Source organism: Cynoglossus semilaevis, chromosome 10 (genome assembly GCF_000523025.1).
Source record: "Cynoglossus semilaevis isolate Cse_v1.0 chromosome 10, Cse_v1.0, whole genome shotgun sequence".
Taxonomy (NCBI): Eukaryota; Metazoa; Chordata; class Actinopteri; order Pleuronectiformes; family Cynoglossidae; genus Cynoglossus; species Cynoglossus semilaevis.
The window spans coordinates 6,665,817-6,681,062 of record NC_024316.1 but is presented as its reverse complement, the minus strand read 5'-3'; the positions used below and the strand labels follow the sequence as shown (position 1 = coordinate 6,681,062).

The window sequence follows — 15,246 nt, the reverse complement described above, 5'->3', positions numbered from 1 at the left end:
TTCATTTCTTTCTATTTTAACTTTTCTGCTGAGGTGCCGCCTGACTATAAATACCTCAACAGTATTTCTACAGTGTTTCAAAATGTCTTCTTATAAACCAGTCTTCGTTATCATCGTTATCATCTTCACTCTCCTTTAAATGCACCGCAATCTTGTGGCTTTCGAAGTCAAGTTAAAAAGATGCGGCTGAGCAGGCAAAATAAACAATACCTAAAACCTTGACGGCGTGTAACGTCAGACACTGAGATAGGTCGCCGCTTGCTTTAAAAGCCACAGGGGCGCAGAGTTGGTCCTGAATTGACGGCCCAACCTGGTCCAGATGAACGACTGAGATAAAAAGGTAAGGACGTTTGGGATATTTATTCTCGGGAGTTGGCATTTTGACTTGGTCTATTAGTGGAAGAAAACGTTTTATGTGTATTTATTTTTGGCCGAAACTAACTAAAATGGCTTACCCACGTGTTTGGAGAGTGTTTTTACTCATTGAATCATATTTAACCATTTTAGTGTTTGTAGTACAGCTTCAATGTCTTTTGCAGTAAATAAAGTGTTTGCATTGAACCAAACTTGAAATCAACAATGCTTGAAATGAACAGATACGCTGACATTTCTGCGCTCGGAGATCAGGTCGAAGTTGTCCAACGTCAGAAGTTTACTCCTTAAACTGAAAGGCAAGGTAAGCGATCTGTGGAATTTAATTTATAATAAGAAAGTTATCATTTATCAAATGTTGTGCTCAGACCAAAGGTCCAGTATTTAACATGACTCGTCTCTGGGTTTTATTTCCAGATTGATCATCCTGAAGATCTTCAGCACAGTAAGGAGCGTTGTTTTTCTTTTATTTTGTGCCGTGCCGCTGCTGATATTTGCCGTGTGTGTTTATGTGCGTGTGATACATAGCAATATAAAGAGCAAAGACCACCTGTCTTTTCTCTTGTTTGTTTCCTTTCTGATTTACTTTTCTTCAGTTTATGTTGCCGAATCCGAGTCATTGAGATATGGCTGAACATGTGGTCTGTCATAAATGAAGTTTAACCTATTAGCAAAAAATTCAAAAACACAAGTCCTGTGACATTGTGTTTTCAAAATAATGTGTCCCTGAATGTCTTCCACGGCTGCATATGTAGTTCCAGACAGGTGTCTACCCTTTTGCTTGTTGGGGTGGTGGGAGGAGGTTTTGCCAGGCTGCCATGCCATAACCCTTATTTTACCTCAGCTGTTTCTGGAGAAGGACAAACAATCAAATAATTGTGATTAGTTGCACTTGTAAAATGTGACACACAACATAAGTGAAACTAGGTCTGTTCTTTGCCAGCTGTCGTGCTGATCTTGGTTTTTGAAATGGCTGCCATTACCTTTGTCCCAGCCGCTGTGCTAATCTTTACATCTATCCTGTCTGTTTTGCCTTTTCATAAAAAAAAAGAACTCTTGTGTCTAAAATCAGCTAGTTGTCAGTCCACATTAAATAGATAATGACCACTGTTGAGTCTAAAATGTCAAACTGGAACATTATATACCATAATGTGTATTACAAAGTTCAGAGAAGTGGCAGAATTTCTTTAGAATGTACTTTCAAATCTGTCTCTGTGTCTGTGTGTGGGACCAGATGTTGAACCGTGGCTGGACTAACATGGTGTTTCTCACCTGTGAAGACAAGATTAGCTTAGTTTGAACTGTGAGGATGCCTTGTTTTGGCTGCTGTCAAAAGGCTGATGTCCAGTGCTATTGTGGTGCTATTTCTTGGCTGCCATGCCTACCTGTCTCCTGTCCTTTAGTTCGCAGTGTGGCCATTAACTAGTCTCTCACACTTTTAATTTAGAGTTCACTGGCAGTTTATATAATAGCATCATTCCAAAATTTTCATGTCCCATTTGTCGTCCGTTTCCACAGTTTTGTGAGTTGCGTTCATTTTATAGAATTTGGGGCACTGCGTTCACGTTCTACAATTGTGGACGTTGCGGTCATTTCGTTACTCTCGACAATATTATTATGGATGTGCGTAATAAAGAAGACTAAATAATGGTACAGTCTCCAGTTTATACTAGTAGAGCCTAAGGAATTCTATCACTCATTTTGGGTGGTCTCGTTACTAGATAGCTTTTGTTTTATTCGTAGTGAGAAACTTAAAATTAAATAATTTAATAAATATAATTCTCCAAACAATAGTCACGGCAGTGGTTGCATTTGCTATTTAAAAAAACAAACAAAAAATGGCAGAACATCTGTGACCTGAATATTTCCACTGTATTGAAGACTGAAGTTCACTCTTGATATGAAACACTTTCCTGTCTGTTGAGGATTTCTGTCAGTAGCCACCTGAAGATGACAGCCCTATTGGACTTATTTCCATTTTATTCTGAACTTTCTGTTTTCTCTTTTCATTTTTCTTTTGTATTACCCACCGGCCTTCTTCTCACAATTTCCTTTACTAATTCTCTCCTCCGTTGTTGCTGACCCTTGTAGACAGCATGCCCTGTTTTGTCAGTCTGCCACGGTCTACCAGTCCAAGCATACCAATGGCTGGCAGTTCAAAGCAATCAATTCCTTCAAGGTAGATCCACTGTGTGCCTGACATCAGCCTCCCTGATTATTGTCTCTGAAAGCAGGTCGATCAATAGCAGCTATAGTTTGACCTCCCAATCACAAAACCCTGGCATTACACTTACAGCTCCTAGTTTTTAAAGTTTACTGAAAACAGCAGTGACTTTAGAATCATACCAATTCTGTTCCATTAAATCCTAAATCAAGCTTTGATATGATTTGAAAAAAAAAGAAAAACTTTTGAGTGCTTACCCCAAGGCACTTTTTCTAAAAAGCAAAAATGATCTTCATAGTGGTTTAAAATAATTTGGCAACAACATGATACAACAACAATTCAGAATATTAGCACTTAATGTACTTTGTGCCACAGATCTGTTAAATATAAACAGGTCATACAGTTTATTTACTGAATAATCATTAAATTCTGCAAAAAAAAAAGTCCTTTTAATTTTTACGCATGGAAGAATGTTGCATTTCCAAAGACTTGGTGGGAAAACAAGAATTTCCAACATTTGAACCACACTGCAGTAAACATGTCCAGCGCCTGAGGCAGACATGAAGCTACTCTTCCATATGACCACTGCCTACGGTCATCTGTACACACATTGGACATTTGGAGTCACTTCAGGTGGGATTTCATTACAAAAGTCCACTGCAGAACCACTCTGACAAGCTTGACCCTGAACTTTGCTTGGGGCTTAAAAGCTGTTGCACCAAGAGAAAGACAAAAAAAAAAACAAAAAAAAAAACGACATAGCTGTTGTGTGTAGTTAATATTGTCAGGAGATTATGACCACAAGCTATTTCCCAGTTATCACCTTTCTGTCTGAATTTAGGGAGGTGCTGCTCCAAACCTGTAGCAATTGGAAAATTGCAGAAATTTTGTAGTTGCTTAACAATGTCAGACATAAATGCTGTTTAAAGCATAACTGCTTTTTCTTTTTCTTCATCTCCTCATTGGCCACTATGTGGCAAGCGTTGTTAGAACACTTGTCTCTACAACAAGATCGCTGGTTTCCATTTGCGGTTGATCTTTCTGTATGGAGTTTGTATGTTCTCCCTGTGTGTGTGGGGGTTCTCTGATACTGCGACTATGAGAGTAGGGTGTGTGTGGGGGTTCTCTGATACTGCGGCTTGTTTACTATGAGAGTAGATTGATTGAACACTCTAAAGGGTGATATGAATGTGGGTGTAAATGGTTGTTTGTCTTTATATGTGGCACAGTGATGGACTGGAGAACTGTCTAGGGTGTTACCCCCTCCTGGCTCATAGGATGCTGGAATTCACTGCAGCGCCCCGGCAGCCCTGAAAAGGAATAAGTGGTAGATGATGGATAGGTTACTCGCCGTACATCCTATGCATTTATTTAAACCTGGTATTGACACACTACAACGGGTGAGGCAGGTGATGGGTTTGGAACTCTTATGAAGCTGCAAGTCATCTTAACACGTGGTCTTAAGAACCTCAAACCCTGAAATCAGACAATCAGGTTTTTTAATTTGATTTATTAACATTTCCTGTTTTCTATGTGCAGCATTTTGCTACACATATTTTGACATTTTCTTTATCATAAGTGTTTGATCCAATTGAACATCCCAGTCCTCACCATCTTACGCCAGGACTCTTACTCTGAATCTTACCATGTTATTCTGGTTGATTTCTAACCACTCCACTCCCTCGGACCACAGCAGCTCACAGATTTAAAGGTTAATAACGTCACAAATGCTGCCACCACAGAAATAATGCGTTGTGATATTGTGCTTGTTGTCTTTAGGCTTAAACTCTTCCACATGTGACCTTTCCACCGAGTCGGAGTGGAAAAACACAAAATATATGTCACAAATGACAGCAGGGTATGTTGGAAATAATACAGCAAATGTATTGTTGAAATTGAGAGCTTTTTCAGTGTTATCTCACAGGGTATAACCTCTAATATAATAAAATGATTTATTTGTTTGTGACAAATATCTGTAACCACACGAAAAAACAGATCCAAATTGCATTATTTGCATTAATTGATAATAACAGATAGCAGGGATTGGGTTAAACTTTGATTGATGGAGAGTTACTTTTGGCTTGTCCCTTTATCAGGGGTCAGTCTGCAGAATGACTCGGCAGAGTTTTCGCAGGAGATGCCCTTCATTCGTAACACAATCTGGGACTTAGGGACTTGGTTGTATGGTTTCTGGGACTATTTTACCTGGTTTCAGGTGGGGAACCGACCACTGCACCGTGAATAACAGAAACAGTAAGGGACAATAAAGAGTTTTGTATTCAGTACTGTAAAGACAAAAATGTTTTGTGGACTGGGAGGTGTAGTGCTTATGTAATTCACATCACAGCCTGGTTCACGTACTAATAGACAGCAAAACAACAACAGGCAGCAGGACAGGAAACAGGAAATGTATAAACCTGGCAACGGTTGCTAAACTATAATTAACAAGATGCGCTCTAATTAATCCGGTGTGCAAATTTATGCGTGTCACTGTGCATATGGAAGCTTGTGTTTGCCACTTTGTTTGAGTGTGCAAAAGCGTGAAGGGCAGGAGACTGGCCCACAAGGCATGTTGTGTATCAAATGGTGACATGGAGCCCTGTGGAAAGAAAAACACCCACAGCACACAAGCCCTGCAGACCAGCATGTGTCCAAACATTCTCACTTTGAAACCATCCAAGCCAAATAACCCAGTTTTGTTTCGGCTCAGTAGCTGAAGGACAGAAGGGAGCAGGAGAGAGCTCAGAGAAAAGTAAAAACTGACATGATGCATCACTTCCTGGTTTATTTTTTTTGAAAGTAACATGTGGTGACTTTGTAAACCAGTTTAGTAACCACTCTGTTATACAACTCCTGAGCTCTGTTACACTATAACTTCACATCACATCGTCCTTTAGGAAGTTAAAATTCTGTATTATGATTATATTCTGCATTATTCTGGCATAAAAAATAGGAGAAAGCTCAAGTAGGCAGAGCATCAGGCATGAGGTTATCAATAAACAATACAGTGAAACATGAATAACAATGAAATGACTAGACTGACCCCTGTGCCCCCCTCCACCTTTCTTCTTTAAATATGAAATGGTGTGATTTTTAGGAGCTTTGGGAGTATTAAGGTATGTAATCTGGAGTAAGAACAATGTGCAAACTCTTTGTCAACATATATATAAAAAATACACAATTAAAATACACTAATTTTCTTCCTCCAAGTTCATTTTAATGTCTACTAACACACAGGGGTGTTGCAACAAAGCAGGCAACTCAAGCAATTGCCTAGGGCCCCGAGCTGGAAGGGGCCCGAGAGACGGCTGACATTGGTCCATATATCAATGACAAAATGACTGAACTGCTTTAGACACTAAATCTCCCTCTTGCCTGGGCCCCCCCCAAGTGTCTAGACTTGCCCCTGCTAACATGCCCATGTAAATTCTCCTATGATATCATACTGGTCTTTGAAAAGAATTATGCTTAGAATCCCATTCTGTGGGTCAGGATCTGGTTTTATTAACAGCAAAACATTAGAAGACAGCACATGCAGGTGAGAAAGTTACACAGAATTACAGAAGAAAGAAACTGTTGAAGGACGACAGCAAAGTCCTCCTGTTTTATTTCTATATTTGTTTTTTTTTTTTTTAAAGACAGGGAACCATTTACATCATCATTTGTCAAAAAAAGACTTTAGTCACTGGTGTCCTGATGGCATTTCAATCTCAAAGTCTAAAGGAGTTTTAAAATGTTCACTGTGAGGAAAAGAGAGGGGGGAGTTTCTCATGCCAAAACGACTGTAGCTCAGAGCAGACCGGATATTTACTGCTTTCATTTTATTTCAAGACAGAAGCTTATTGTTTTCCATTATTACTTTCTCCAACTGGGGCTAATTTATTTAGATTAAAGAGCAGCTGTGTTTGTGATGTTTCTTCAATCTTTGGTGGAATAAAATAGGAAACACATTGTCCACCGTTGTGAGGGAAACAAATTACACAGTGATTTGGTTCTGAAGTAGCAGAGACATGTTAAGCTGTACCAACAATCATGTTCTGTTTAATAAACCAGTGTCTGTAGAGCTGTGGTGATTGGTGCATTTAAAGTGTATAACTGTCAGTATGAGCGAAAGGGCACAAAGTATGGTTCCTTTCATCAATGGAAGAAGTTTTTTTTCCCCCTTCAAATGGGATTTTCTAAGATCTGAAAGTGTTTTTTTTACAGAAGAGGCATTTAGAGCCTTAATGGCATCAGTAAAGTCCTGTGGCACTCAGTCAGTGTGACCCGTTATCTCAAGAGAAGGGCGAGGTGCGGCAGTGATCAGCGTTGCCTCACTTGTGCCACACTGACTGAAGCAGGTGCAGTTGGCGCATGGCTGTTGTTGTCTCTCTTTATATCGCCAATATACTTGTTTGATAACATGTACTAAACATGCTGATGTTCCACTGTCTGTCTAATATATTTATTGAATGGGTGTGGCATATTTAGTATCTCTGATCTGCTATGACCACATAAAGAAAATGTACAGGGTTAGGCAGAAAGGACTGAGCCTGATGGGGGCAGCGGTGAGGTTCCTGATGGACAGTGCTAAAGCCATTGGCAGAATTAGTAACAGGTGCATGTCGTTGAGTTAATAGGATTGAAAAAAAGCAACTATACCTGCAGAACAGGTTGTTATTTTTTGAATGTTTCAAATGAAAACCATAGCATTTGTGTAAGACGATATAATGCAATGAAGGACATTTAGGTAGCATCAGAAATGTAAGAATCTGACTGTTAAGGCACTGAAACAGAGCATTTGGATTAATTACTGATATTTATGCAATGCAAGAAAGAGATTTGTTTTATACATTTTGATATTGTGCAGAGTGACCTCTGTTAGTTAAGGTACCTTTGTGACATTTGAGTTGTTGGACTATGTACTTCTGTCTTCCCAGAGCTTCTGTCTTGTCCAGACTCGGTGGATTATACCTTTCCTAATGTCTTTTTCTCTTGTGCAGCCAAGTGCATCTCTTTCCAAGGCAACACACAGAAGTATATATTGGAAAAGAAAGAGCATAGAAAATCTTTACCCGCTCTCTGAAAATTCCATTTTACACATTCCAATAGTTTGGTTCAGTTTCCCGAGGAGATCTACATTTATATTCAAATGTATTATCAATGAACAGGTAATGATGCGTGCCTGTCTCTGCAGCAGAGAACATCTTGGATGTACTCGCAGGAGCGATTTAACAGAGTTGTTAAAAGCACTTGAAATTTGGGAGCCGTGTTGACATCGAACAACCTCAAGCAGCTGCTGCAGGTTGTTGGATGTGTGCTAATGATGGGGATTTTCTATTTCAGTGTAAGGATTGTGCAAATATGCAACCAGGCACTGTGATAATAATAATAATTAAGTTTGTATAACACTTATAATTATTGCTTTTCCACACAATAAGGCTCGGTGACAGGGGTAGTAATTGATAGGTGTCAAATGTCAGTACAAATGTGATTGTATCACAATGAAAGTCACAAGCTGCTCAAAGTGAAAGTATTTGCTGCAGAGGAGCAACAATCAGAGTAACTCGAATTTAGATATTCTGTACTGAAGACATTCATTTCTTCAATTTCTGTGAATTACTCTGCAGTTTAAGAAATAAAAATAACAGAGAAAAAAAACATCTAGAAGGAAGACATCTGTCCCGACAGTCTTTATCCAAGACCGATTTCTTCCACTTGGATGCCAAGAACCATGGATAACCAACAAACTGCAGTGTCCAGCTGAATATTTTATAGATGGTTTAAGTCGATTTAAACTGAATTCAGAAGCTGTTGATCTAGTTCAGCTCAAGTGCCTGTGGCTGGCATGATGGATTACACAATTTAATGTCACTAGAGGAAATTCTTTGGGGACTAAATTAAATCAGAGGTTCAAAGGTTTCACCCTTCTCTTCAGGGATTCACAGTTTTCTGTGTTTACAGTGTTACTTCAGATATTTCACATGTTAATAAAATATTTTACTAGCCCCGTTCTGGCTTCAGCAATAGCCTGTGTCTAAACATATAGAAGCAGAAGAAGGTAATCCCTGTGACTCCAGTGTGCAGGAAGTATTATTGATTCGATGCCATGAATCAATAATGGCAGCGAACCATCTCAATCCCAAGTAAAACATTTCTTCCTCCCTGTAGAAATGAGAATCTGTCAGACTTGGTCATTTTAGCAGTGAATTGACACATGAGCTTCTGACACTGAGGGAAAAAGTACCTAATAGAAAGCCTCTTTGTGAAGAGCAGTAATTTGGATACGGACCTCCTTTCTTTACCATACTTTACCCTCACATGACTCTTCACCTCTGATGGATGTCAGCAATTGCATCAAATTAAATCTGTGAGTGAAATTCCTTTCTTGCACTCAGTGGTTTTGACTCTGCAACCTTTCTCACTCCATTGAATGGCCGGCAGCACACAGCAGCAAAGGTTAATAGAACTTCAATGTGGAAAGACAGATATCCCACTGTCAGCTTTATGACCTCCCGGCATTTCCCTATACCCACAGGTATCATTCCGATAAAGTGTTAACGCAAACTTTTACCTCTTACAGAAGCAAACTTTTTATGAGGGATTATTGCCCTTAGCTGTTTGTTCTTTCAACTAGAATCGATAATATTTGATTGAATTATATTTAATCCATTGTGATTCAATATATATTTCCGTTGGAAAAAAATATAATGAATGGCTATTGACAATCATTAAACTGCAAACCTTTTCTTTCTCCTTGGCGGACAAGGTATGTCTCAAGATTAAAAAGCGTAGAATGTGATCATAGAAGGTACAAAGTCTATAAAATGCCCCTTTTTTTCTCATATTGGTCTTTTTTGCAGCAGCTTCCTTTTTCTTGGCATCTCTAAAACACCAAGTACTGATAATACAAAGTGCTTTAAAGGGGATCGTTTGTCTTTTGCGGTTTAATTTCCTTTTCCTGTGACGTTTCCTTTACCTTCTGGTTCGGTTGTGTCTAGGTGGTTGGTTGTGAGATAATTCTAAGTTTAATGCAAGTTTTCTAAAGGCTGAACTTAAAGTCTAACCTTGCAGGTTTTTTTATTGCTTAATGCATAAATATAACCTATAGTATAGTTCAAGATAAAGGAAGAAAACAACCATTAATAATTTATTTAATCTTTAGTGTAACCAAAATTAACATATATTGATTTTGCTTTCTGTTTACAGAAACATTCTGGAATTTTTCTCTACACAAAATGGTTTTAAAAGATCATGTGTATTAACTTTAAATAAGGCTATGGACCAAGTCCTTAGATATAAGGCAAAGCTGTTTAGTCAGTCATGGGACTATTGTGTCAGAAAAAAGCAACTGCATTTAATGCTTTGCCGCAGAAGACAGCTCATAGAGATACAGTTTAAAGAGGTCTTCTGTCTTCGGGGCTTTCCAGAAGCATGCCCACAGCCTTACAAACGTCTAAAAGCCACAGCACTTGCAGCCTCTAGTCGATTTTAAATGATTTTTGCATAAGCTGCATATGTAAAATGTCTCTGGCTGAGCGTGTTTTTTCCTGATGGTTTTGGTGTGCGTGGGCAGATAGAACGTTGCTGTTTTTTTGTTTCCTCTGTGTCTGTCTCTGAGGACTAAAACAACTTTACATACTGGCCATGATTTATATCATATGTTGATTTAGAAGAAATAAAAAAGAGAGTACATCAGTTGTTTTCAAAGGTCAGTTAAGTTTGTTGAAAATACCAGCTGGCCTGACCTTACTGTAATGTTCCCTTCACTTGGCTAAACCTTTACATTGGTGTAAAGTCTAAAACCTGTTGAGTACTTGAAAGCAGCTAAAATCCCCTAATTCCACATAGCTGGTATAATCTCTCACTGTACTTACCTATGACCTATTATTGTAATAAAAAAAAGGATGTGACTTTGTTGTATAGGCATAAAGAACAATAACACCAAATGAAAAAGAGTAGGAGATGAAAAAAAAGAAAAAGTAAAGCAATATTGCAGAAGCTTCAGGCCTCCAGCTCTTAATACTAGTGGGTGAATTTGGTTGCCAGGGCAACAGAGCATCTAGCATTGCAGGAGTGCTTGAATACATTTTTTATGAGATTGTTTAAAATGGTGGAAAGACGGCAATCCAGGGAGCAGCGGTGTCACAGTGTTCTTGCAGAACTACAGGAAAACTCTGACAGCAGGTGGGCACGACTTTTCCTCGAATCTCCTCTCCGCGGACGCCCGCTTTGGTGCCAGCGGTTCCCATAACGTGGCCCTGAACATTTATATAATCCTGTGAAGGTAAACAGCTCAAAGGCAAAGTAAGCAGAAGATAATCACAGAAAATCCCTGCTGTTGACAGCAAGGAGAACATTGTAATTGGCTTTTATACGGTGTTTGCTTGACATCCTAATTGGTAAACACGCAAGTGTAAAGTAAATGTCTCATGTGTTGATACTCGGAAAACACTTAATGGTAGAGGACAGTGTAAATATAACCCAGACTTTTCTTTAAGCATGTGCTTCATTGCTATACGTTATTCCAGGCTTTATATCATTGACATTAAAACACCTGATGTATTTTACCTTATTTTGTCAGATCACTGGTTAACACATGGTGTGGACTGGGTTGACAATAATGTCTCTGAAAAGAAGTATCACTGCAGAACGATGATCAAAGCAGCACTATGCAACAGGTTGAGAGAGTTACCAGGACAACAGCTGAAGTGGTGCTCTTTGATTACTAGGCTTTAGATTTCACATCTCTTCTTAGGGTACACTCACACTAGGGCCAGTTGTTTCATACCATGCTGAAGCCCAAATGCACTCAAATGACCCCAAAGGCAAGCATGCTGTTGCCTCAAATACATAGATCAGTGACTTTTGTTTATATGTGGTTAAAGCAGAGCGATCAAGATCAAATCAGGCAACTGAAAAAGCAGGCTGAAACTGCTGTCTTGTTCTTTGTGAACTGTCTTCAATGTAGTAAGCCCCCACTAATGTCTTGATCTATTGAATGTATGAGGCAGCGATTCACAGTCAATCGAGCTGCAGGCATACAAAGATTTTTCAGGAGGAATTGAGTCAATATTGGGGGACCCGAAGATTTCCACAGTGGCAAAGATAAAGCTCCTAATCCCTTTAATCTGCAAAGAATTTGAAATTGCTCCTTGATTCTAAAGCAGAGGCATTGGAGGAAGTGATGCACTTTCAGCATGATCAAGTGTATCTGCCATTCTCCTGTCCAATCCTTCACCTTTTGGAGAGACATGCCCAGGACTAGTCTCCTGGTGCCAGTTTGTGCTCGCTCTGGGGATTAATGGAAGCCTCTGAATCCTCACTAGTACCCCGGGAATTTAACTCGTAGCTGTCATTGCTACCTTCGGTCCTTTATTCTGTCCCTTTACTCTGTTTTTCACAGGCCAGAACACAGTCACAAAGATTATTCAAACACCAAATGATCCTATGCTTTATTAACTTTTACAATATTTCACTTGCTCGATGCTTCTCATTTTGGTGAAGAAAAAATTGAGTTAAAGTTAAACCACATTTATATTCAATATTAAATCTGAGGGATAAAGTTGTAAAGCCATTAGGGGGCTTTGTAACAGCATAAAAAATTAATAATTAATTTTAACCAAAGCAAAGCAGATGTTTAATAACAATATAGGAAATGTTTTTCTCTAAGCAACAAAAATTGATAAAAGGACATTTTAACAAATAGTATCACCGTGTGCCGCTTAGTGAAAACACAGACACAGCACGGAGCCTGATGGAGAATCATTGAAAAAAAAAAAGACGATGAGTATGACAGGAAATATGATGCACTAATATATTAGCCATCTCCTGGCTTTGGATTAGTTTTAAAACAACATGAATCTCTGCCGACTAAGATGCACAATGTGTCAAACGATGCCAAGAAATCATCATAGTGATGAACATTGCCCGGCATTTTCCAGCAACTGCGGGGCATTGAGAGATTGATTTCAATGAGGATCTTGACTGAAAATCAATGCAAAGATTTACATCTGGACTGGAAAATTAAACTGCGTCAAGGTTCGTCAGGAGGTTGTAAGCTACAGTTTCTGTGCTTCACTGGCATTTTGAAATTATTATCAACCGTGACCTGGCCTTCCGTCAATCACATGTCGGCTGGCTAATGTCTCCAGACAGACAGGAGCAGGGAAGAATGTCAGAAGTTGGTCCAGCATGGCCCATTAAAATATAGAACATAATAGAATAGGATCAAATAGAATAGGATGACTTAATTTACGGTTTGTGTGTAGGTAAAAAACAGGTAATTGTAAAGAAACACTTTAAACATTTTCTAACTTTAGTTCCTAACTAACCGTTGTTGATGATAAACCTAAAAGAAACAGTTGATTCCTCACAGCATGTTTTAGTTTAGTAAAGAAGCTAAAACAAATATTGAACTTGACTGAAGGGCTTCATCATTGGTCAGAAACACACCCATTAAAATCTCTTCCTCAAGTTTTAATCCTGTCAGACTGCTACCTTAACTTTTCTTGATAGGAAACTCGGACCAATGGAAGCAGTAAATGCATCTATAATGGTAAATCAGAAAATACCATTCAACCAGAAACTATAGAGACACAATCAGTCGCCAAAGTTTACCACTTACTTAAAAACATCTGAAATCCAGGCAGGGTTATTAATGCAAATATTGTGTTAAGAGGTAAAACAGTAAGGCACAAAGTTTTAAAGGTAACTGTGGATATTTCAATTCATTACATTTTCTGTCAGAAAGAATACTCTTACATTTTTTTTCCCTGAAGGAAAAATGATGACAAGTGCTGCCAGAGTTCTTTCAGTGGCCTTTCTTTTTTTTAATTCAAGATGAAAGAGCAATGCATGAAATAATGCACAACATATCCCCCAGTTGTCGGGAATACTTCTCATCTGAGTGGAGAGTGAGTTAACTGTGCAGAAGAACACTTGGCTGAAAGTCAAAGAGTAAGGCACATTGCGAATAGTAATCATCTCACAGTGGACTTTTTTTTTCTGTCACACCCTGCAGCCTCTCTGATGGATGAGCTATCAGAGGAGAAAGATGACCGATGGTATCTGAATTAACACGTTCCACCCAAAAATGACCCGGCTGCCTGTTAAGTATTACTGTATGAATTTGCTGTCAAAGGGGACACGAGAAGTGACTTTCTGTTCTGTTTAAGTGCAATCATTTGGCACAACAGTTACTGGCAGGGAAGAAGATGAAGACACAGTTAAAGTTAAGTGACACACCAGAATCCCTCACTGACACTTATTTAATTGGGATCTGTGTGAGGTGAAGGCCAATGATAAGGTTTAAAGCAATGTCAAACCTTGGATTTAGAGCTTCAAAGTAAACAAATGGCACAGGCAGAGGATTAACCATTTAAATACCAACCAGAATATATGACTGTGGCCTTAATTACTATCTCTGTGGTCTGTGGTGTGTGGCTGAGGCAGAAAGACCTCATACATCTGCATCAGTTAGCTGTCTCACACCAGAAGCATCATCAGTAAAGATTCAAGTGAGAAATGGCATTGATTTATAACAAGTGTAGAGAAAAGCCAAAGCCAGTTTATAGCAGTGACCTTCAAATGGTGGCCCACGGTCTACATTTGGCCCAGAAGCTCCCTTCTTGAGGACAGCAGCCTGGACATGTGAAAGAAGACCATTAATCTTTACGTCATGTGTGTTTTGGTCAACATATGTAAATAGGTTGTCATCTCCAAACCAAAGATGTGTTGATAAGCTGTTAGTTTGAAAAGCAATTTTATTTTTGCAATTTTTATTTTTGAAGCAGTGCAGTTATTTATTCTTTAGAAGTTGCCGGAGCCTGGATTGTTTGAGAATGGTATGTTTCAAATGTAGTACTGCTGACTCTCGCTTGATTATATGACCATACATGACCATATTGTTTCACACCATAAACCCACATCAGCCCCAGAGCCTTGATATTTAACTTGTTAAATAAATACCTTTTTGTACCGTTAAGATTAGTGTCTGAGTGTAGTGTAGAAAATCGTTTCTATTAAATCACTCTTTCAGTTTAATGTTTGTACAGATCGATGTGGAGCATATACCTTCGCTTAGATGATAATGTTGTGTCGGCTACAGAAAATACTGGGCTTTTTAAGTATTTCATCATAGGCTAAATATCTGAATGGAGCTCTGTAGTAATTTGGGAGGTCTAATTCCCATGTCTCATGTCCCACTGCTAAAGCCCTTGTAACAGTGTGAAAAACGAATCTGAAAAAGAATCTTGGGATGACCTCTCAAAGTCAGCGCTCCATCAATGTAGAATGGATACCCCTGTTCCCCTGGGCATTTCCTCAGTGAAATAAAATCTTAGATTGTTCTGATATCATTAAATATAAAAAGGTGAAGCCATTTCAAACAAGAAACATGAGACAATATTAAAGTAAACTAAGCAGGGAAAAGTTGGACAAACCCAAGCAGGTGTTTTATAATATTGTCAAAAGAGACTCTTACTTTGATTTTACTGATGCATAATATATTTGTATAATATTTATATAATATTTTATATTTATATATAAAGAAAATGCTTTGCCACTTATGAAAAAAAAACGGTCCTATAATGTTGCCCTTCTCCTTCCTTGACTAGTAAATGAGTCACATTAAGCCCTTATATAAACTGATTGTCAACCAGCTCTAATTCCTCCAATTCCTTCGGTTTCCTAAAGTAAGTCTAATTAAATAAATGTTGAGGTTTTAGAGA

At 38.6% G+C, this 15,246-nt stretch overlaps 1 long non-coding RNA gene across 1 annotated transcript; it reads left to right on the top strand.

Annotated features, from left to right (window-relative positions):
• Positions 1-277: 277 nt before the first annotated feature.
• LOC103384766 (uncharacterized) lies at positions 278-860 on the top strand. Its single transcript, XR_522146.1, has 3 exons — positions 278-340; positions 597-676; positions 790-860. It is a non-coding gene; the product is annotated as an uncharacterized LOC103384766 (long non-coding RNA).
• The last annotated feature ends 14,386 nt before the right edge of the window (positions 861-15,246 follow it).